At 33.5% G+C, this 25,077-nt stretch overlaps 1 protein-coding gene across 1 annotated transcript in view; it reads left to right on the forward strand.

Annotated features, from left to right (window-relative positions):
- LOC129807907 (leucine-rich repeat-containing protein 24) overlaps positions 1-25,077 on the forward strand; it is a 209,886-nt gene that overhangs the window by 134,082 nt on the left and 50,727 nt on the right. The gene's annotated exons all lie outside the window — the stretch shown is intronic.

The raw sequence follows: 25,077 nt of genomic DNA on the forward strand, positions 1-25,077 counted from the left end.
CACATATGCTTTTATACTTTTGAGCTTTCAATGGTGGATGCCTCTCATACATGAAAGCTTCAACCTCCAGATTCTTTGATACTTCTTCATGTAGATAATAAGGGGATGGTTATATGGGGCACAAAAAAAGGGGAGGAGGCCGAGGGTCTGATGAAATATTTCACGCGCTTTCAATTTGAACACCATAAATCAGATTATGTCAGCAAAATAAAGTAATCTCAGCATTACGAAGGGATAATCTTATCTGCTTTATTTTTTTTTTCAGCCAGCCTAGTACAGAACATATATAAAGCTTTTGGCAAATTTCTATACAACCCACCTTTTCATCGAACATAATTTTTATCAATGATAGAGCATTGTAAAAGTAAGAAAAAAGTTACCATAAAATCCCTACGAGGTGGGTTAAATGCCGATAGAAATGAAAGGGGATGCATAAAGGAATGTTAGAAGAAGAATTTTGAAAAAATCCTATGCCAGGAAGTTGGTATTTATTTTTCCCCATTCATTCAGTTCTTCTCCTCCTAAAAAAAGAGAAACCTCGCTCCCCTATGTACTTCAACCCAGAATTTTAAGTTAATTTTCCTTTTCTTTCTTAATTCTTCCGAAGGAGAGAAAAACAGCTCACAATAGAATGGAAAATGGAAGATGAGATAGAATTCTTTTTGTTGGATTTATAAAGTGAAAACTTTTTATCAAAGTCACGGAATAATTTTACCATCGTCATTTTTTTTGTTCTTTATCAAACCCTGCGCGTGATTTTCATCAAAACTTCCCAATTCGAGGGAAATTCTTGAAAAAAAGGTGTGCTAAAGAACTCTAAAATGGGGAAAAAACAAAAGAAAAATTAAGTATTGAAATGTATGTGAATGAATTATATGCTATAACAACTGCTGTTTAAAACAATTATAGAAAACAAATACACTGGGAAAAAGTTTAGACTTGGTGAATAAATATATTTAATAGAGCTGATTCCTAAAATATTTATTTATGCCAATAAAAACCAAAAACGAAAATAAGAAATAAATCTTATTGTGATAGTGATTCCTTTTATTTATAATTGGGAATTCTAAAAAGCAAACGAGGTTTAAGGGCAAATGCTTAAAATTTCGGACAGGTTGCATATAATGCCCAGCGCACAATAACTTTTGTTTGTAAACATGTTTTTAACATTTTTTATAAGAGTAAACGAGATGACTAGATCTAGATTTCATTCACTCTCACTGAAATGTCAAAAACATGTTTACAGAACAAAACTTATTGTGCGTTGGGCATAAGTCCCAAAGTTCTAAGTTCAGAATGCAACATTTTCAAAACAAATTGCAAGTTTTTTTTACTTCTTTTACAAGAGCGTTGTTTGGATCCTTAAAAAAGTATTTTATTACATTTGCTGTTTTTTAAAATTATTTTGCATCGTATGTAATATCGGACACCAATTTTTTTTTAAAGTTTCTTGCCCTTTTGGAACTGGAAATCTTACAGGGAAGATATGTTCTTTTAGACCAAAGACCTTTTAAAAAATTGTCAAAAATTTGTTTTGATTTAGAAAGCTTGGAAGGTTATCTTCTAAAATTCCTAAAAGATTAAAGAGGATTTTCTCTATTGGGAAATTTGCTGGAAACCGCAAACATAGATAACAATCTGAAATTGAGAAATATTCTTAGTTAATACTGTGAGGTTTTAATTAAGAAAAATAAGCCACAAACCTCATTTTAGTCTGATTCTCAACAGATTTAGAAAACTCGGGAGATTCACAATACAAACTTCTAAGAGCTCAACAACGCTTTTCTTGAGGAAAGCAGCTTAAAATCACGTGCATTATTGAAAATTAGAAGTGAATAAATTCTCTAATAATGCAAAATGCAAAGGGATATTTAAACAATCATCATTAATCTAATTTAAATCCGATTATTATGATCTTAACAAATTAAGAAAGCTGAGAAGATTTTCTGTAAGACATTCTTAAGAATAATACAGCATTTTTCTCTTAGAAATTGCTCAAAACCGCTTTTAATATTAGGAAAACCAAATGAAGAAATTCCTCAGAGAAAGGATAAAAAAAAAAGATTTACTAGAAAAAACAACACAAATTCAATTCTAATCTATTTACAACGATTTAGATGGATTTAAAAAGTATAGAACATTTCATTAAAAACCATTTTAAACACCAACATGGTTTTTCTTTGTAAGATTTGTCCAAAAAAAAGAGACAAAGATTTCAGATTTCCCTACAAGAATATATCGAAGTATCTTCCACAATGTTTCCCTGAAAAAAAAAAAAAAATAATCCTCTGAAATTTCTTGAAATTTCATGGACTTCTGCACATGGAAATCCCGACAAAAATGGCTCAAACACAATCTTCGGTAAGAAAATCGTTCAAAACCAGGAGCAGTATAATTTGATGTATTGTTTACTTGCCTGGGATTTCACACATTTTGTCAAAAGTGCGTCAAAAAACTTTTTAAACTTAATTCAGAATTTCTTCTAGTGTGTAAACAACAGTGATTCCAACAACGGTTAACCGGTTTCAAAAAACCGGTTAACCGCCTTATTTTAGGGACGGTTTCAAAACCGGTTTTAGATATGAAGCCGGTTTAAAACCGTCTCTTTATAAAAATTTTAATATTTCTCTTAAGGTTATATTTATCTTTTGAAAATCAAGATACACTAAAAGATATTTTCTTGACATAAGAAGGGTACCTGAAGTGTAATATGATTCAAAGTGTAATATGTAGTATGGTATAGTATGTTAAGAATTAATGAAGGATAGTAGTAATAAGTTTCCTGTACGTTTCTTCCATTATTGAAAAGAATTATTTGCTTAAAGGTTATCGGGAATTATTTCAGGACTTCTTCACTTGAAAATATTTCATCTTAAATCTTAGTTAAATATTTAGAAGACTAAAAAATCAATTGAATACTGAGAAAATATTTGTAAACGATTTAGTACAATCCTGCAAAATATTGTTTTATGTGGAAAAGTAACAATATATTTACGTCTCCCTGTCATCGTAAAAATCTTTTATTAAATCTTGCTATCTTTTAACAGCATAATCTTTATTAGACCCAAATTCATCAATATTATTACACAAGATTCTAGTAGAATTTTTATCAAAATCTGGTATTTATTAGTTTCTCAACGAATGGAGTAAAAAACAACAGAGGTTTACTTTTATTTTATTTCTTTTTTTTTTCAAAATGCCTATGGAATTTTTCTATTAAATTATTTGTGTTTTTAGTGTATATTATAATCATGATTCTCTTGATATATAATAACAAAAATTATGCATCAGTATGTTCTCTATACAGAATGATCTAAAAAATTGACTTTATTTAGAAACCTCCCAATCGAAAAATCTGGATTTTTTTTTGTTGAAAACAAAATGATTTTGACAATACTTTAACAAGATTTTACAAAACTTTATAGCGAATATAAGTAGCAAAAAATCTTGGTACTATCCTTCCAATATTCTTTTTTTTTTTAATATTTTTGCAAATATAATTTTTCTTCCAAGATTCAAATTTTCTGAACTTAAGTTTAACAAGATTTATCTAGTCATAGGATTTTAAAAATAAACAGGAAAACTCTTTCGGTTTGTTCGTTAAAACACTCTCTATAAAATCTTTTTTTTTCATTTTCCGAGATCTAGAATAAAATTTTTAAGTATTTCCTAATTAAAGATTATCAAAAATGACAAAGTTTTAAACAATTTATTCTAAGAAAAAAAAATTGTATGAAAAAATAGTTAGTTTTATGGAAAGCTACATTGCACCAGCATTTCCACGGTGAAATATAATATTATTAGAAAAACTCCCAGTAATTTTCCAGCACTCTGAAATTTCCTGAACTATTTTAAATACAAAATGATGCAATAGAATAAATAAGTTCTAAATTAATTGAAGAAAATATTAAATATTAAAAAGTAATATTGATAAATATTACTTTAAAGTTCAGGCCATGAAAAATTGCACAAAAACCGGTTTTAAACCGGTTAACCGGTTTCAGACCGTTCCAAAACCGGTTAACTGTCTATCCTAAAAATCCGGTTATTTGGAATCACTAGTAAACAAGTCTACTACTCACGATTCACTGCAGTTGTTGATTAGCTGATGTGCGTATCAACCGTTTACCTAATCAAACGATCAGATCTGTCGGTAAACCGATTATTTTATCAGTTTATCAGCCGATCACCCGATTACCTGATTAGTTAATCAGACGGTTAGTCGACCAGCCGATCAGCCGATCAGCCGATTAACTGACCAGGTAATCAATCAATCAGCGGATTACTTGACTTACGTTTTCGGTTTCTTTGGCATTGAGAAACCCACAGGAATTTCTAAAAGCAAAAAATATATAGAATTTTGTGAAACAAAAGGAGTGTCCGATGTTATTTCAAGTTGTCCGAAACTTGGTACAGGTGTCCTGTATCGTTTTCTAAAGCATTAAACATTTTTCTACCATTAAAACTTTGATATATAAATTTTAATGATGACTAGCAAAATAATTCCAAGGAATCAGACAAAAAAGTAGTCAAAAAAGATTAATTTTTAACTTTAATTAATTCCATTTGTTGATTAGTGAGTCGAAAGCTAATCTGCTTAATCAATTTATTAGTTGAAATTTTAATTATGTGTAAAAGTTTCACAAAATACTTTCATATTGGATTTTATTGGATTTTATGCACAGAATAATATTCTCCTTTCATACAGCAAACTTTATGGTTTATGCATATATGAAGAAATTTTAGTTTATTCACCTTCAAAATTAGTTTCAAAGTCTTTCATCTTGAGGCAACTTTCACAAGACCGACCATACCTTTCTACCCCTTCTATGTCCTCCTCCTCCTAAAAAGGATAGAGAAAATTGGTTGGAAATTTGAAATTGCCGATAAATTTGAGTCTGAACTTACTCCAACTCCTCCCTAATACACATATTCAGGGACTAACCAGAATCTTCGGAAAAGTTAATGGGGGAGGGTACTTTGAAAAGGAAAATTGACGAAAGCTCCTCAAAAGGTGACCCATTTATTAGGGGTAACAAAGGAGAATAAACTGAAAAAGGAGTGAAAATGAATTTCACACCTTTTTATAATAGCACAAAATCCAGCTGGGTGTATAGTCCCCTTCGGCAATTATAATTAATATTTTTCCATTAGAAGGTGGAAGAGGTGAGGTGTGGGTGGGTTTGCACGGGAAATGTATATAAAATTACCGTGGGTGGTGAAAATTAAATTTGAAATTTATCATTGGCCTAGAGTGTAATTTATTTTCCGACCACACTCTGCTAATGCACCTTGTGCACTAGACTTGTCAGACACTCTATATGGCAAACTAACTAATAAAATCCTAGAAACTATGGTCATTTTCCACCCTCACACTTGCCCACCTCCAACGGTCTTTTCTAATGGAAGTCTAAATGGCTGGGAAAAGGCAAGGAGAGAATTATAAAAAAAAATCGTTGACATGGGTAGTAAATTTTAAGGCGGGGGTTGAAGTAGAGGGTAGACAGAAAACTACATGATGTCTTTTTGTATGAGTTCAGTGGAAAAAAATGTGGGAGGACTGTGAAAAATAGAATTTGATAGGAAAAGGTTTTCTCTCTCACCAAAAGCCATACAAGTGAGGGTGTTGAAATTTTGCCCCTAGGCCAAACATCCTGTGAAATTTTTTCCCAGGAAAATCTCAAAAACTAGCTAAAACCAGATTTTTCTCTCCATCAGTATTGAATGAAAGAGAGTGTCCACTTGTCCACCTATATTCAAATGTTTCCTAAATTAACCTTTTTCTGCTTCATGTAACTTTTTCCGCCCATTCAAATATTATATTCATGATTCAAAAAATGGAAATTTTATTTTTAACACATTAGAGATATATTTCTCGTTATTTTCAGGCATTTAACAAAAACTTTTGTTTTATGAGTCTTTAGAATTCCTTAAATTGTTGTAGGGGGAAGTGGGGCACCTTTGGATTTGGGGTAGCTTTAAATTGGAAGTTTTCTTCTACTTTTAAATAAATTTGAGTCTTATCATGATATAATTTAGTTGCACAAACAGATTGAGCAGCTAAATTACATTATGATATGGCTCAATTCCATTTAAAAATGGGACAAAAATTCTAATTTCAAAACTGTCCCAAATTCTAAAGTGCTCTACTCCCTCTACTCTAATCTCAATTTCACTTAAATTTCATTTTTAGTGAATAAACCAAGAATAAAAAACCGAATAACCCGGAGAATATATTTAGGGGAAACTGGGGCACCACCAAACATGGGGTAGCACCAAACACTATTTTTTATTTCTAAACTACTTGGACTATCTCGACCATTTCTTCAATGGACAAGCATCCTTATAGTGCCAATAAATTCCTATAGGCCTTGTCCTCAGAAGTCGAATATCTGATTAAAAAATCGCACTGTTTGGTGGTGCCTTAGTTTCCCCTAGTACTTATTAAATGTTTAATAGGTTCTTAACTCCATGACTTAATTTCAAGGAGTTGTAGAACATTCTACTATACAAACATCAGCGCTTTGTGCTGAGTAGAGGTAGAGAAATTAATATGGTACGACTCAGCCTTAAGACTAAGTACTTAATTAAGGCCATTGGGAAAGTCGTTAATTAAGTACTTTGTTTTAAGGATATGAAAAATATTTATACTAAATACTTAATTACTTCAGATAAGTAAGCTGTGTCTTATAAGCGTTTCAGATAAACGCTTTTAAGACACAGCATCGAAGTCATGAGTTCGAGGATTCCAAGTAAACGACGCCTTACCATGCCTCCAATTTAAATCCAGATCCAATGAACAAATCATTTTAAACGTGAATTAAGATTAAGATTTATCTATGCGTCGTTTATGACGGTTACATCCCTTTCGCGAAAATTTTAAGCAAACTTTGAAATGTAACAACCACCCTAACTATAAGTAGGGTAAATTAAGCTAATTTAAAACTTGCTCCAAATGGAATTTTTTCTCTATTCCAAATGGAGACGTCATTGTTTTCATTATAAATGCAGTACTAAATTATTATATTTATATATTTTATATACAATAGTTTCATTATTTAGTTAATTTTGCTCCAAATAAAGCGAAAATCCATTCATATTCACAAATTTAATTTGTTAATTTCTCAGAAAAATTAAGTGTACCGTTTCACCATCGAATTTTTCATCGATCGACCTTGTTTTCTAAAGAAAAACACAATGCGGTTACTGTTGTTTTTTCGTTTTGTTTAATATTTATGTCATATTTCTGGCTAATTTTAGTTAAATTAATTACTAATCTTTATTGTTAACGGTACGTGAAGTTTTCAAATGAAATAATTATCTATTTCGTGACCAAAAAGGGGTTTTCTGAAGTGTCTGCAAATGCTTCAATAGAAAACCCTGGAAATATGATTTTTTTGGAGAGATTTTCTAATTTTTTATAGATGGGAAAGCAGAAAAGACCAGGAATAAAAACAAATCCTGCACTCAAGAACAACTCAACAAGGTTTTGGAAGCCTTTTGTTGCGGTTTCACTTACGCTGCTTGTCTCCAATTAGAAACTTTCGCTTGTCTCCATTTGGATTAATTTGTTTCCAAAAGAAGCATTTTGCACTTGTGTGTTTTTCTTGTATTTAAGAAGTTTTCAAATTATATTTAAAGAATTCTTAGTAAACAGTAACATTCTAGAAGAGTCAAGGAGCAAATTTATGTAATTCTCTTCAAAAAAAAACTGAACTTGGAGTGTTGAATCTTCTATCAAAGTTAAAGCGTCTGGAAATGGTTTTGAATTAGGACATTTACCCTAACGCGATTGGAAAAAAAGCTTATTTAGCGGCAGTCTATTTTATTAGGTGAGATTCTTAATAATCTCACCTACTTTTTAGCTAAGATTCGCTTGGGGAGATTACAACAGATAGCAGAGAAAATAAATCTCAGGAATAAACCATCCAGGAGCGATTTTCTGAGACGCACCTGTTCGTAGTACAGTGAGGACATTAAGTTGCATTTTGAAATAAGCCCATTTATAAACAGCCTAGTACACACTACAAAATTACACACTAAAAATCTATGTCAATATTTCGCATTTTTTTCTATACATGCACAGGGAAGCGTAGTGTATAGCGGGTATAGAGGCCATAAGTGGGCCTAGTTTTCATCTTAACCGATTTGAGTAAATTTGAATTTATACGGGGTTCCGGGATTATGCACTTCTGGATTATGCACCTGACGGGATTATAAATACACAATTATGCATGTTTGCCTACTATCGGGAGGTCATTTGTGAAATAATGTTTGAAATACCCCTAAATGTATGCAAGTTTTTACGCAGTAAAATTGAAATGCACTTTAAGTGAACCGTTAGCGCTGAAAATTGGACGAAATACTGGAGCTAAAAAATGTTTAGCATGCATCACGGCGTTCCTGTAATTTATTCGAGATAGGTCTCCTACGCCTCCTACGGGTATAAAAAATGGCTAGGTACATAATTCCATTTTGTATTGTACCGGTTATTGAATCATTTGTTTCGGAAATTATTTTCCGAAACTTGGCCTCGGGTTTGTTCCCGAGCTAGAGGTCAAACGGTAAGAGTTGTCGACTTCCGGTCTTCGATGACCCCCCATCAGTGGACATTTCTGACGATTTTTTTCCTTTTCCGCTCATCTCATCCAACACCTCCTGAATGCATGCGTTTTGTATCCACATGGAATAGTACTATCCAACCGTAAAGTGAATATTTATATAGAATCAAATAACAATATTTTAACATGAGACTTCAAGAAGATTGGAAATCAATATTTGATGATATTTTGTAATTAGACAAATTAGATTTGTTTACCATGTCGTCAGTCTGGAAAATAATTCTACGTACGTTAGATGGGGTACGAAAGAGACGACCTAGCAATGGAGCAAAAAGACAAATAATTGGAGGGTTGTTGGAGATCCGAAAGATAGAGTGCTTTGTCTGATAAATGCACACAGGGGAGCATTTCAAACAACCCCCCGCATATGGCGTATTTAGACGTTTCACAAATAAAATGAAATGAGAAACACAATTTTACCATTTTTGCAATGAATAAATATTTTCTCAGAGAGAGAGAATTCTTTTTTTATCCAGTTCTCTGTTTCGTGGCAGACTTTTTTTCCTCCATCATCCCCATGCCATTTCGGTGAGTTGGATGCTGGAGAGCGTTGAAAAAAAAAGAGGAAAAGCTTCGAGGTTTGGGAGCAAGTCTGTGGATGTTTTCATATTATTTGAGGACATTTTGTATACAATAAAAACCTCTTGGGTAATGTCGCAATGCGGTGCTGAAAAATATTTCACTCACAGTCTCTCTAAAACCCAAAAAAAAAGAAAATATAAAAAATAACACACCTCATCACACAAATTTCATGAGGTGCGTTATATAGTCGTTATGAGCTTTAAGCTCCTCAAGAAAATAACACAACAGGAAGTGACACTATTTTGTGAAATGTTAGTATGATCCATTTTATGCATTAAAATTTATCTAAATTTTTCTTTCTGCTTCACATTCTGGGTGGATCATAAGAATAAATTTTACTATTTTACACATACTCTAGAGAAATGCGAAATTTAATTTGGCAAGCATATAAGAAAGCCTAAATAATTTTCTTTATAATGCGGATGGTCTTCCTTTTTTTTTTTGCTCTTCCTCAAATTCAGTACTCTCTCCTTCATTTCTGAGAAACATTTTCCTCATCTTTATTATTATTATTATTTTCACGCGCAATATTTTACCATCTTCTCACACCTTCCACCCCATCCTCAAACCCCGCCTATTCCCGCCAATTTTCACACACAGTCTTTAAATATTACTCACAATTTCCACCCAGGGATGTACTTTTTTTTCTGTAACTCACGCCCTTAGCCGCTCCCTAATATGCTGAAAATGAAATAAAATGCACACGGATGGAAATTAAGGGTGGATGAAGGATGTAATCGTAAAAAAAGTGCCACAGTGTCTTAGAGTCAGAAAGGAGGAAAAAGGTGGTAAATTTTTAATCATCCGCCACTCACGGAAGACTCGTAAAAAAAAGAACACCTCAGGCGTAGACAATGAGAGTGATTAAAATATTTAATTAATCGTGAATTATTAAATTCGTTGACGCTTCTGCTAACATTACGTCTTCCGGACCTTACGGTCTTAATTGACATTCCAATTTTGTGGCATTTTTTTCAGAGAATTACTTTTTTTTACATGCATTTAAGGAATGCTTTATACTTTTATGTATTACTGTTACTATGAACCTAGAGAACCAACAGGGAACCCGAGAAATCCACAGGCAACCCGAGAAATCCACAGGGAACCCGAGAAATCCACAGGGAACGCGGGAACCCCACAGGGAACTAGAAAAACACATAGATAACCCGAGAAACCCGCAGAGATTCCGATTAACTCATAGTGGATCCGGAGAAGCCACAGGGAACCGTTAGAATCCTAAGGAAACCCTGCGAAACCACAGAGAATCCGAGGAATCCACAGGGAACCTGGTAAACTTACATGGAATTCTAGGAAACCATATCTATATACATATCTCTATACAAAAGTTAGTCCTAAATATTATGATTGTGATGTTGGACTTGAGGAATGAGTGGAAGCAATATGATTCAAGATAAGCCCCATACAGAACCAGGAAAATCCACAGAGAACCTGAAAACCCTCCAGGACACCCAGGAATCTACATAGAACCTCGGAAACCCCATAGGAACCCGGGAAACCCATAGAAAAACCTGAAAATCCACAGAGAAGCCGGGAAACCCTCATACTTTTAAGGAACCTGGAATCCGGGAAATCCATACATTTCTCAGGATACCCGGTTAACGAACATAGAAAATTCAGGAAACCCCATACAATACCCGGATAACTCACGGAGAATTTGAAGAGTTCACAGGGAACCCGGGAATATTCCAGGAACACTCGAGAAACCCAGGGAACCCAGAGAACCAACATAGACCCCAAGAAGCGGGAAGAACCCATAAAGGATTCAGAAAATCCACCTGGGGAATCTTGAGATAACCCGGAAAACCCCCTGAGAAACCCGGACAACCCACATAGAACCTAGGTAACCCACGGGGAACATAGGAAACTCTAATATTTTATAGTGAACCCGGGGTCCGGGTAATTCATACTATTCTCAGGGAACAAGGTCACCCATTAAGTATTGCAAAGAACCGGGCGAGAATTCTAAGTCACTCTTATTGCTTATGTTATCAGTTACCCCTAATAAACACTTTGTAAATTTAAACAGACCCTATAATCACTTATCATAGATAATTTAAAAATTTTATGACCTACTAAATAATATACAATTTAAAAGAGTAATTTGGAATTTCTCATATAGATTCTATGAAGCACTATTAAATTAATCTAGAAGACTCCCCAAAAATGTTTGTGTATGTAATGACAAAAAATATCTTTGTTTTCGCATAGAAAAGGCATCAAAGGCATCAAAATAAAACATTTATGTGCTAGACATAATGGTTCAACCTGAGAGGCGACAAAGCTTTTTCATAGCAAAGTCATTTCCGTACATGCTGCAAATGGGGTTTAGTATACACTGATACTCAAAAAACATACCTTTTGTATGATTTAGTGTCGGTATTTTTATTTCAATGAACGTGTACTCTATTTGAAATTGAAATATTCGTAAATTTACATCACAGGTCACGTGAGACATTTCCAATTCGATTTTTAATGTTGCTAATGGGTTCGCGAAATTATTTAATGCCATTTTAAGGATTTTCAGCCTAATGGTGGCGCTGCATGCCTAAGTTAGAACAAGTATTGTTCAACGCAATAAAGAGAGATAACGCTTTTGGACGTGGTTACCGCTAGAGACTTGTTTGCACTCCTATGTATAGTAAGGTGCGGTAACCGGATCGTTTTCCGTAGAGTACTGCTTAAACTCTTGTTTTTGAACTGATGAAATTCTTTTTCTACTTCTTGTAAATCCATATAATTATTATTCACTATTTCATTCAGAAACATAATAGAAAAAGAATTATTAAAAGTAGTAAAGAAAATTTATAAAATAATGATAATACTGAAATAAGTTAGCACTCACTAAGTAAGTGAATCACCTCTTCGTTAATTGGATCAAATGATTTTTTAATTGGATCGCTCAATTTACAAGAATATTTTCGACAGTTCTGAAACCATTCCGTGAGATCTTCAGCAGTAACCACAGCCCTTTCCAATGCAAAGGACTTTGGCTTGTGCATGCTGAGCTCTGGATGACGCTTGAGAAAATTCCGGAATTTTAAAGGTCTCGCAGATAATTTTGACCCTGGAAAGAATTTGTTCCTTGCCGATGGGATGCCAACCGTCCGCACATGCCAGGATCCACATGACAAGTTCTTCTTCTTCTTCTTTTGTAAGCGTCGTTGGCCTGCCATTGGGGCAATCTTTCGGATATCTGCCTGTCAATTTGTTGTACAATGTCGCCCTTGGTATATCAAATGTTTTGGATGAATAGGTTATGGTAGCACCATCTCGCACGCACTGCAAGGCATTCTTTAGATCTTCTTTAGAATAAGGTTTGTTCTTAGGAATCTTTTCCTTTGCTTCGTTCGGCATCCGAAATAGTAAAGCAGTGCTAAACAATACGATTCCCGGAAAGAAATATTGATTTGTGAAGCGCCCGTTTTAAAGCAAAATGTCATGACCAAAAATTCACTGATTTTTTTTACAAAATATTATTTCATGAAAATCGATTTACTCACCTTGTAGGGGAATGATTGCACTTCACTTTTAATTAAACCTGTGAATTTAAAATACTTTTTTTCACAAGGAAAAAAATGTTAGAAATGTTCGCCTGGGTAATCTCTAAAACAAATTCAAAAATGAAAAAAATCGTTTTCAAGCAATCCTAAAAAAACATGGTTTTGGAGGGGAAGGAGAGTTATGGGGGGAAATGAGGGGCATGTTAACGATCCTTGGGTCGACTTATGGAGGGGTCCCCCGAAGTTCTCAAGTCGCTATCTCTAACCGTTTGGCCTCTAGAGCTGGCGACAGCCGGACGAACAGACGGACAAACAGCGTGACGACATCTCTCAAAAATCTTCTGAAACGTGAAGATTTGTTGAGAAAAGTGGTCTGCGGGGGTGGAAGTTGGAACTTTGGGGGGACGGAGGGTGAAAAAATCGAGAGATTATAAATACTGCTCTCTCCATAGAGTTCGAGCAGTAAAATATCATTTTGAGTGGATTTTATCTAGTTAGCGTAGTCATAACGATCCACATAGCGAAGCGTCCGGATTAGCGCACTTGACAGTAAATGTGCTGTGCAATTCTCTAGGGAAAAGAATGAGACATAGTTGTATAAATTATGAGACATTTTATATTCATTTTTCAAAAGGGTTGTGAGAACAAGTTAAATATTTGCGCCCTCCCCTACATATGAATTCTTTGAATTTGTAGTTTTTGTACATAATTGCGTTTCGCCGAAATAGCATTTTAAGTCTAATGATGACGCTGCATGCTGAAATTCGAAAGTTCAGTTTAATTAAATGTCAATATTTTGAAGAAATTGCCAATAGTAAGTTATAGTGAGTAATAGTAAGTTGCCAATAGTAGTTTATTAGTAATAATAATAAAAGAAATAGGTGTTCTCTGCGGAACAGGTGTTCCTTCGACCCTATCTTTATTACGGTTTTGACACGAAGGTTGGTCCATTAATGCTAAGACGGCGATGGACGCTGACTTAGTCTTCAATTCTCTTAAACTTTTTCTGTGCCTTCAAGAAAATTTGTTTTGCAATTTAAAATAAAAGGAAAAGAATTAAATAAAACAGATAACAGGATTATGAAATGAAACACGCCAAACTTCTCAGTATAAAATAACTTATGTTCACGTGCTTCTTGCATTGAGCCAGTAAACTTTTGTGAAGACAATAGCTGTTGATTTCCTAGAATTCAACTCTATACTTTAGTGTTGAGATAGACGCCCACAACCCTTGATTTTATTGAATAGAACTGAGAATTTAAATAAGGATAAACACCCCCTCAATTGAGAAAATTATGGGTGGCATGGGTTATTTCAGCGCAACTTTCTCAATAATACTAATGCATTTTTATGTAACGAGACACTCACGCTATATCCAATTCCCTTCAAATCACCCTTCAGGAAAAAACCACCCGCAAAATGCTACCTTCACTTTGGAAAATGAACCGCGAAGAAGAAAAGACGCAAACTAACAAGGGAAATAATGTGGAATAAATTGGTGGAAAAGGTGAGGATTTTTCTTACTTTTTTTTTATTGAGGCTGGAGGGAAAGGGGGTTGAATTGTTAGGTTTCAAATTAACTTTCAAGATGGGGGCATATACAGAATATAATAAGCGGATGTTATGGGTCAGACTATTGAACTCTCGTGGAAATTAGTTTGAAATTTATCGGCGATTTTCCATTTGATTGCATTTCAATGTACCACTCCTACGCTCCTTTTTTTCCTTACCATACACAAGAGTTAATTCACTCGGTTTTTCTTCAGTGAAAGTTTTCTTTGAAACTGCCAGGGGGATGAGAAAAAGCTTAAGCGTGGAAAATGGGTGGCTTCTTGGGAAACTGTAAGATGGTGAGAAAATTTTCTCTCAAGCAATAATCATTGTGAGAATTCATTGGATAAAATCACACTAAAAATCCTCCTCAACTATTGCTGTGATTATTGGGGTTGTCCCTTATAGCAGTGTCATCATGATGATCCTTTTGGTGTCTGGGAGAATAGAGAAAGTACAACCCAAAGGGACAGGAAAAACTCCATTTTAACCCCTCATTCTCATTTCAATTTCACCACCCCAAAAGAAAAAGCAGACAAAAAAATCCGAGACAATTGTGAGCTTTTTTCGAGATCCTTAAAGTTCACGCAGGAAAGCTTGAATGTTCAATTCGGAATTGATTTCTTTGTCCATGTTTTCCTGAATTTCTAACAAATTCCTTTGAATGGTAACCCCTCTGTACCAAGGGCTGGCGTATAGCTTTTGAAGATCACCCACAGCGTGTGTGTGAATTTCTAATGCAATATAAGCTCATAAAAGTTTCTATTTGAACTTCAAACTGACGTAGAACCCTTTTCATGTTGTGTTTGTATTGAAAAGCTTCTTCAATTCAAAACCCTCTATATACCCCGAAAAAGCTACTATATCCGATTTGGTATAGAAAAGTATTGAGCTAAATAAAAAAAAGAGAAGAAAAACGCCATATGCGTTATTATTGTGTGCTAAACTATTGAAGTTGGAGAAAAAATGTACAAGAAGTCGTTTTGTTGCTCAATTTCACATAGTTGAGCTTTTATGAGTCGACCTACAATTTTTTATGTCGTTTTTCTTACCATCGTTCAATTGTCGGAACAATTGAGCAAGAATTGAAAGTAATACGGGACAAATAGAAGATTTTCCTCGAGGCTGAGGATGAAACTTTTGCTAACTGGTCGATAGTAAAAGCAAATATTTATTGAATGACATTTTCTTCTATCAAACAAACAAATATTAAACTTGTTAGTCTATTTGGAGACTATCGTAAGAAGTACCATAAACAAGAAATAATAATTTTGTTAGAAATTTTATATTAGCATGACATTCCTTGGCTATTTCTTTTTATGCATTTTAATTTAAAATTCGTCTCATTAGGGGAATGTTGGCATGGTTCGCACAGAGTGAGCCTTCAAACAACGTAAATTTTCTCTTTGTTTACAAATAGCTACTTCGTCATTTCTTAGGCATAAGATAGATCAATATTAAGCTCATGAAACGAGATGAGAAATGGTAGGTCAGCTTTTGCAAACAAAGAGAATATTCGCATCGTTTGAAGGTTCACTCTGTGCGAACCATACCTACTTTCCCCTATTTAAATCTTGCCTCAGAATTAGGCGTAAGAAGTTATACGCAAAATCACGTCAACATCCCAAAAGCGAAAATCCCGATTTTTTTGTGAAATCATTCCTCATAGTTTAAGGGGTTTCCCGAATTACAAGATCAAAGGAAATCAATATTTTTTATTGCTTAAATCGATAGAAATACTATCTAAGACAGAGGAGTGCAAGAACCGTTGAAACCGAATAAACGTCAAATGAAACATGTACATCAATGGTCAAAACGCTACTTGAGCAAACTTATTTTGACGTTAATTCGGTTTCAACGGTTTTTTGCACACCTCCGATCTAAGAATACACCACCAAAATTTCAGAACTCTATTCCAAGTATTTTCGAAGATAGAGAGTCGAAAGCAAAGGAGCGCGTAGCATTTTTGTCGAATTGACAGAAATGCTACGATTTTGTCGAATTAACGGGAAAGATAAAAAAACTTATGGACCGATTGAAACGTATAAGGGTTTATTTTCTTCAGAATTAAATGCTCTTTTAGTTGAACCCAAAGGATTTCAGAAAATCTCTTTTTTTCTTTTTTTACAGCATGTTTAAGTCAAAATTTTATCCGAAAAACCTATTTTTCTTTAAAACCTGTGAAAAGGGTCCAATTTATGATATTCTTTAGTTTTTCTTGGTTTAACTATGAAATAAACTTATGAATTTTTGAAAATTATTTTGGTTTTTTTTTCTTCAGACAAAAATTATAAGCTGCAGATTTCCCTTCAATTAGGGTGTACTGTGACAAAGCGCTCCAGTAAATTACTCATTATTCCGCCATTTTGCAATATTTTTTTCGAAAAAAATTATTTAAGCACTTTGAATGTGTATAAAATATATACCCAATATTTCATAAGGCTTGGTCGTTTCCTTCTCCTCCATAAAAAATCGCGAAAAACAAATAAGTCTTCGGTTTCTAATTCGGGAAGATGGGGTAATTCGGAATCATATTTATTTTGGAGGCTCAAGACATCGATTTTGATTAGTTTTGTAGGTTAGTTAACGGTTTCGGTTTTAGGACTCACTTAAAGTGAAATTTTAAAACGAATACTGTATTAAAGTTGGTTGACGTCCGGATTTAATAATTTTATAACTGGATTAAGCATGGATATGTAGTCTGATCAATGTTATAAGGTCTGCGCAATGTTTTTTAACCATTTTTTTTGGACCAAAATGCATTATTGATATATATTATGTCTTTTATTTTTTCCGCTCTTTTAGAGAATTTATTTTTGAAATTTCGAGTTTAATCGATTGCAATGGCTAGCAATGCCTTTTTTAATTTCTAGTTGGAAAAAGCGATAAGATAAACATTAATTGCTACATTTTTTTTAATCAAAATAGATAAATATAACTACAGAAAATGTTCAGAAAAAAATATGAGCCTGCATGAAAGTGCCCCTCTTAAAACAAAATTGTCAAAAGGATCTAGTTATTAAACTAGTACTAAAAGGCTTATTATAACCATGAAACAACCAGTCAGTTAATACAATTATTTTATTTCGATAGATAACTGCAATGGCTCAGAAATTTTGAAAATAAGACATTTCAAAAACTTTCAATTGGATGCAATTTTATAAAATAAACTGCAGAACTGAGCGAAAATCGGTGCGAAATTAATATTTTTTGTGAACATGGGGTTAAGGTAATGCTTTAGTAACATAGAGGTTTCGTCCTATTCCGTTCAAAGAGATAAGAAAAATATACGAAAATTAAATTATGGCCCATTCTTAAATTGCCCACCCTCTCCTTATTATTAATTGAATGGAGATATTTGTATTACAAGGTAATCATTTTTACAATGCCATATCCCGTGTTGGAAGAATCTGATAAGTCCATTTTAGACCACCCAGGAGCGCCTTTCCGTATGGTGTGAAATGCTTCTTCCATTGTTAGTTGGAATTATTATTGATCTTAGCTATTGATATTCTGGTAATGCTATGAATTATCAGGGGGTAAATAGGTTTGCTTCCTACAGTTCGTTTTGGGTGCTGATCAATGCGATCTTGGAGACTGATCGGTGCGATCTGCCTATCTGAATCTCACGGTTTAATCTTTGCGAACCTACTTTTACAACACCTGCTTTTCCCACTTTTCAAGTCCCACTTATTTTACCTATCCCACTTATTTTACTTGTCCCACTTAATTTCCCCGAAATTATAAAACAGCTATAATCAGTAGCATAAGTATAGTGCATTACGTGTACTTTCAAGAGAATGATGTCCATTAATTAAGAGAATTATCATAATGCAAATTATCTAAAAATTTGTGTATTATTTAAGCCGCTCCGTTACATATACTTACTGACCATACTCCTCATGACTTTTATATTTAATTTAATAATATTTAAGTTCCATTATTTTATGAGTTTGTCAACATGGAAATTAATTTATTTCAGACTGTCATCTTGCATGAAGTCTATTATGATCATCTTTAATATCAAACTTTTCAAATTATGCATTGTAACATTGGCACTTAATTAAGTACTTAATGAGCACTTAATTTATTGCCGTAATATTAAGTAGTTGTTGAACACTTAACTACTTCCTACATGAATAAAAACAGAGGCAATTGAAATAACACCTTATTTTGTGGATATGGATAGGGGAAATTACTCTCCCTTCGAACGTTCATGCCTTTGAATAATGTGAATTTCTTTAATTTTTCTTAAGAAACTTACCCATAATTATCACGTAATTATCAAAAATTGATGATAATCTAACTATAATATTTAATAGAAAATCACAAGTCTCTTAAGAAAAATAAAAGAAAATTCACATTATTCGAAGGCATGAACGTTCGAAGGGAGAGTACTTTCCCCTACCAAAAAATCTCTTTAAATACCGTGCACGTTTGTTATTACCAATAGGCATATAGCCAATTACAAAACCGTCTTCAGAGAATTAATGTCATTATATTTATTTTTTATCTCCTTCCTTATAATTTTTATTATTCAATTCTACGGGACTAGAGGAAGACCTTCAGGTTTCGCACACTTAGCTTCGAACACTTTATAATTTTTCCATAATTCTTTAATAAATCTGACCTTTTTTTCAGAAAGTGTGTGACTTATATTAAAACAATTCCCAAGGTCACATTCATTGAAGGAATAGGGGACAAATACGAAATGTTCGAAGCTAGAGTGTGTGCAAAACCTGAAAGTCTTCCCCTACGATATATGTACGAATGAAAAAAATAATCTTTTCTGTACAAGAATATTTTCTATCACTAAGTTTTTATTCGTCATTATGCTTGTGGTCCTGATATGGTGGTCTAGCTAAAATTTACGGAATAATTTCTTCCAATAATATTTAGAATTTAATACCTAAAAATCCTTATGATCATATTATACATCTCTTACCTTGATTTTTATCAATCCCTTTCCAATGCGTTGTTTACAAAATACAATTTGAATAATTGATAAAGCTTTCAAATCAGAATACACTTCCCTCCAGGAATAGTCCCTGTGTTAAAATTCTAGGAAAAGCCTCCCAGAGCTTTCCTGAAATCCACCATGTAAAATTTCTCCCCTTGAATCTCATCACAATCCCAAATCCAATTGATGACAACTTCAAATAGGAGCGAACGACTCTGGGAAATCCACCATATATGAATTGCTCGATGGTTTGGGAGAAAAATTGCCTAAGCCGAGAGTTGATGGGAGTGTGGAAAAGCTGTTGAAGAAGTTTTCCCTCTTTTCGCAGTGGGCATATCATGGGTTGGAAGAAGGCATGAAGGAGAAAGTTGTGATATCAGAGAGAAAGATAATTTAATTGGGCCATAAATACATCGCGTGACCTCAAATGTCGTTATTTTCTGAGGGGAAGAGAAGAGAAAATATGCCCCAACATGATCATCAATGATGACTTTTCATGTTTCGACCAATGACCGAATCCAGAACTAATGCTTTCTCAATTTCTTTTAGCCTCGTGCCAATGGAAAAGTTAATGTTTTGGCCTGTTTACACATATAACTTTTTTTTCTGCCCAGCAATATTGTTGACTATTTTCTGTGCCTGGTAGAGAATTTTCTTTCGGGTTTTCCCTTCAGCCACATCAGAGATTTGGTACCAAGTCTCTCTGGGTATTGTCACTGGGCTAGTTGGGGACCATGATCGGAATTTCGGATAGTTTTTCAAGGAGAGGGTTGGGTTGTTGGAGCCATACAACTATAACAAAGTCCTGCACAAACTCATATTCAATATGGAAGAGAAAGCTTCTGGAAAAGCAGGAATTTGATATATTTCACATATGTGTCTTATGCTTGTTAGAAGCTTACAGCCTGAGCATTTTCTAATGTTGCTTCCCTTTGTCCGCAAGACACTCACGCGTAAAAATATTTGAACCCCAGCATAACACTTGAGTTTGCATGCTAAAAATATCCTTGCTAAAACGGACTTCAAATGGGAATTTTAATGCTGCAATTAACTCTTGTGACACTTTAGTTGAGAATATTAATTATTAGCTGGAAACTTATTATTAAATTCTTAATTTAATAGTTTCATGGTTTATAGTTCTTTTAGTATTATTTTCTTTTTGAAATTGTACTTTTTATGCTTTGTTAGACAGAGGATTTGGAAAGTTATTCAAGTTGTTAAGAGAAGTTGTATCATTCAATCATTCAAGACTTTTCGGGCACTTAGAATTTCAAATTAAATAAAACACTTTATAGTTGTTTTCAGAGAAAAGAAGATCAACTGCAAGATTTTCTCACCCTTGAATAAATAAATGCAATAAACTTATAACCGGACAAATGGTTTACTACTCATTAAAACATTTATTTGGTTTTGTTACTTTTTACTACCATTGTCAAATTTTACTAACTAGGTCACCACCAAATTGTAGAGAAAGGTTCAGGCTTCATATACACTCTGGCTCCGAACACTTCATATTTTTCTTATTTTCCTTTAATGAATCTCTGACCTCATTTTTTAAATAAATGTGTGACTTAAGACTAAATATAAAAATATCACGGCTAACACATTGAGTACTTATTAACTTAATTTTAAGGAGTTGTAGAACATCCAACTACTTAAAAAATATATGAAAATGAGACAAACGTCAGGGCTTTGTGGCGAGTAGTGAAACTAATGTCGCATAACTCGGCCGTAACACTAAGTACTTAATTAAGGCCTTTGTAAAGGTCCTTAATTAAGTAGTTTGTATTAAGGACATAAATGTATGTTTACTAAGTACTTAATTAAGGGCTTTCGACTAAGCACTTTTTAAGTATAGTTACCCTAATGCTTAAAAACATTTTTTTAATTCCTCATATTTTTTATTTCATAAAAAAAGTCCCGTCATAAACTTATCCACTGTTGTAGTTCATAACAACATTGCTCTAAATCTAGGTGAACCGGAAGCACATTCTCTTTGAATTAGCTTTAACTGGTACCGGATGAGCTCTTGTAATCCCTCTACCAAAATTCGAGTCGTGTCTGGAACAAGAAAGTCATTAAGATGATGGGTTAAAAAAGTATATTGAAAATCTGGTAAAATTAGACTCCCGGAACACGAGTTTTTGGGGCTAAAGCTAAAGGTACGAAATATCAGAGTTTCATACTCTCTTGGACAACTTATACTCCCGGATTATACTCTGGTTAAACTAAAGAGAGGAATTATCAGAATTTAGTAATCTCTTAGGTAGCTTAGATACCCGGATCATGATCTAAAGAGAGTTTTGAAAGAATATTTGAAGTTCTTTTGGAATTCACTTTCCCGTATAGCAAATTGACGGTACGACAAAACATATTCAACAAAATTAAAGGCACATGTGAGCAAATTTCATGCGGCTGGGACTAAATGGAAGGCTTGCAGATAGACTTACCAAATTCAAATTGACTTCGTAGATTCCACTAATTTTTTCTTTCAATAGATTTGTCACTAATGGCGTCTACACACTATTAGAAATTTCTTTAAAAAATGCGTTTTTAAAGAAAATTTCCTTTATCCTTGTAGGCAGAAACGTCAGAATTTTTATAAAAAAGGCCATTTTTGACGAAAATTGCTTCTACTGTGTAGAGAGCATAAATCACTAAAATTTTTGCGAATAAAGACACACATTTGCTTCTACTTAAGAGGTTATGTTTTTCTGACATGTCATGTTGATCCATTTTTTTCTTTCCTATGGTCAAGATAAAGCCATCACATTTTCTATTCGAATTTCCTCTTTTTGCCACCAGGTGTCACTACTACAGCGCAAAAATTGCCTTAATTAAGAACTTAATAAGTGCTTATTAAGGCCTTATTTTATGCACTTGCACAAAGCTCTTATTTCAGAGCATGGACAATGCCTTTAATTATAGTATTGTGCTAGTAACAGCTTACCTTGTGTTAGCCGGGATATTGCCGTAGATAGGGCAGATTCATAAAAAGAATAAATGAAAAATATGAAGTGTTCCAAGTCATGAAGAATCAAATTTTTGCTTTCAAGAGGTCTAGCTCAAAAGCAGTATTCAAAAATAAATATATAAAATAAATAAATAAATAAATTATTCGTAATTACTTGTTGTAAAAATTCACCGAAGTATGCCAGTAAGTTAATCACAGCGAACAGACTGGGCTTTTCTACATGGTCATTGCTTTTTTACGCCTTCATTGATTTATTACACGTGGAAAAAATAATCAAAAAAATAGCGGCACCAAACCAATTTTCGCACTAATTTGATGCTTTTTATGCCTTATGAGACAATATTCTTTAAAAAGAAAATGATATAAGTAAAATTTTTCGATTATAAGTACCTTGAGGACCTTGATCAAAGAGCAAGAAGCAATTGACCGGTGAATTTCTTTTTGCTCTTGATTCAAAGTGCTTAGATTTGGCAAATTTTACTAATAAATAATTTTCCTTTTAAGGAATATTGTCTCATAGAACGGAAAAAACATCAAATTGATGTAAAAATTGGTTTGGTGCCGCAATTTTTTGAATAGTTTTTCCACTTGTAAAAAAGCAATGATGTCGTAAAAAATCAATGACCATGTAGAAAAGCCCAGTCTGTTCGCTGTGAATGTGTTCTTTATCAAAAAACAAATATATCTTAAATATTGGCGGTCTTTAATATGTTATTTCTGATTTGTCGACTGAAGATTATCCCCAAAAACTATTTAAAAAAGAGATGACAAAGCTTTACGGCGTTATCACACTTGCACATTAAAATTTTAATGTGATTCACATTAATTGTCGCTTGTGAGCGTCCAAATATGTTATTTGTGTCTTTGAGTCACTTAATATTTGGGGTTTTTCTATTTATTGATAAAGAAGTCGACTTGGCCTGCAAAAATAAGTTTAAATTTACCTAAAGCATAAATATTTTTCACATTAAAAAATTAAAGAGAAAATCGCATTAATTTTTCGCATTAATGCTATAAATCAATTTATATCAAATTTTGCGGGCCAAGTCTAACTTTTTATGAACAAATAGATCAAATTTTGAATATAAAATGATTCAAACACACAAATTACACACTTGGACTCTCACCAGTGACAATTAATGTGAATCATATTAAAATTTTAATGTGCAAGTGTGATAACACAGTTACGGAATGCTCGAACTCACGAGATAGAACTCACCGTGAATTAGTTTTTTTGCATAATCTTTTGGTGTCACTGATCTACTAAAGACCAAATTGATTCATAAATCACAAAAGCGTTTGAAAATCAAAAATCGGTACTTAACCGAAGCATTACCGATAAAGACCGATGTAGCCGGTTCAAAATTGCAATACTTTTCCAAAAAAGCGAAATTTAACCAAATCGGTTGAAGAATGCGCCTTCCAAAGTGGTTGACCTTTGACCTTCAATAATTCTAAATGGAGAATTTTCCGGTCATAGGTATGTTTGGGCGAAATGTTCGTCTAAAACATATTCAAAAATCATTGAAAACTCTTGGGCCAATTTTGAGAAAACCGAAAAAATATTATTTTTAGGGAATATTGATTATTGGGGATGTAAAATTATTCAAAAATCGGTACTTAACCGGTTCATTACCGATGAAGACCGATGCAGCCGGGTTCGAAATTGCAATACTTTTCCAAAAAATCCAAATTTAACCAAATCGGTTGAAAAATGAGCCTTCCAAAGTGGTTGACCTTTGACCTTCAAAAATTTAAAATGGCGAATTTCCGGTTATAGGTATGTTTGGGCGAAATGATAGCCTGACCAGTTCTAAAACATATCCAAAAATCATTGAAAAATCTTGGGCCAATTTTGAGAAAAATCGAAAAAACATTATTTTTAGGAAATTTTAATTAGGCAATGTCACTAATTTTTCAAATTGATAAACCTCTGTGAAGAGCTTTTAAATCCCGCCAATTAGCAAATAAGGCTATATGAGAATTAGTACCCATTAAAAGTTTTTTTTTTCTGGAGAAATCTCGTAATTGTGAAGTAATACTTTTTAATTTAGAATAAAATTTAGCCGAGTTAATGCAGATTGATTCAAATTGAAGAGAAGAAGGTCAAGTGTAACTAAACTGCTGTGCCCAACTGTTGCGGAAAAGCTAAGCATCTCCTCTAGTATCTGTGTTCAGTAATAACTTGTAATCTTTATGAACACACATCCTCCTTGTATTTTTCACCCAACCACCCCCAAAGAGTAATATGTGACCAAAGAAGGACACTATAATTGTGTGTTGTATTGTTACCATCCATCACCCATTCTCTTCATTGAATGTCTTTTGGTTTTTGCTGCACAGGCCCCCCAAAATCTCTCTTGGGGTTGATGTTGCTGGGGCAGAAATCGCATGTTGAGTGCCAATTTTCTTCCATCTTGCGTCTGACATGTGAAATTGGATTTTAGCATTAGAATGCATTTTGATGCATATAACATTGCCATATTTGCAGTCAATCCCATATCTACAATTTCTCCTTGTTTAATTTTAAATACAATCGCAAGAACACAATGTTCCTATACACATCAACTTTTAACCTATTTTGATTACCTGTCAATCATAGTTTATATGTGGGAAAATATGAAAATTTCAATTTTGCAACGATGAATTTTGCCAAAGGGTAGTTGTCTTAAGAGATGCTCTCTTTTGTCTGGTTTTCACTCTTGAGAAATTCCCCATCAGAAGCAGCAAAGACTTTTCATGGTTGAAAGCATGTCAAACATATTGTTCAAAAGCTTCTAAAAGAAGGGATCGCAAGGACTTTTGAGGGACTCTTTTGCCATAATCTTATTTTCACGATCAATGTACGAGTTTCTTGTTTTGCATTTT

This window comes from Phlebotomus papatasi, chromosome 3 (assembly GCF_024763615.1).
Source record: "Phlebotomus papatasi isolate M1 chromosome 3, Ppap_2.1, whole genome shotgun sequence".
Lineage (NCBI taxonomy): Eukaryota > Metazoa > Arthropoda > Insecta > Diptera > Psychodidae > Phlebotomus > Phlebotomus papatasi.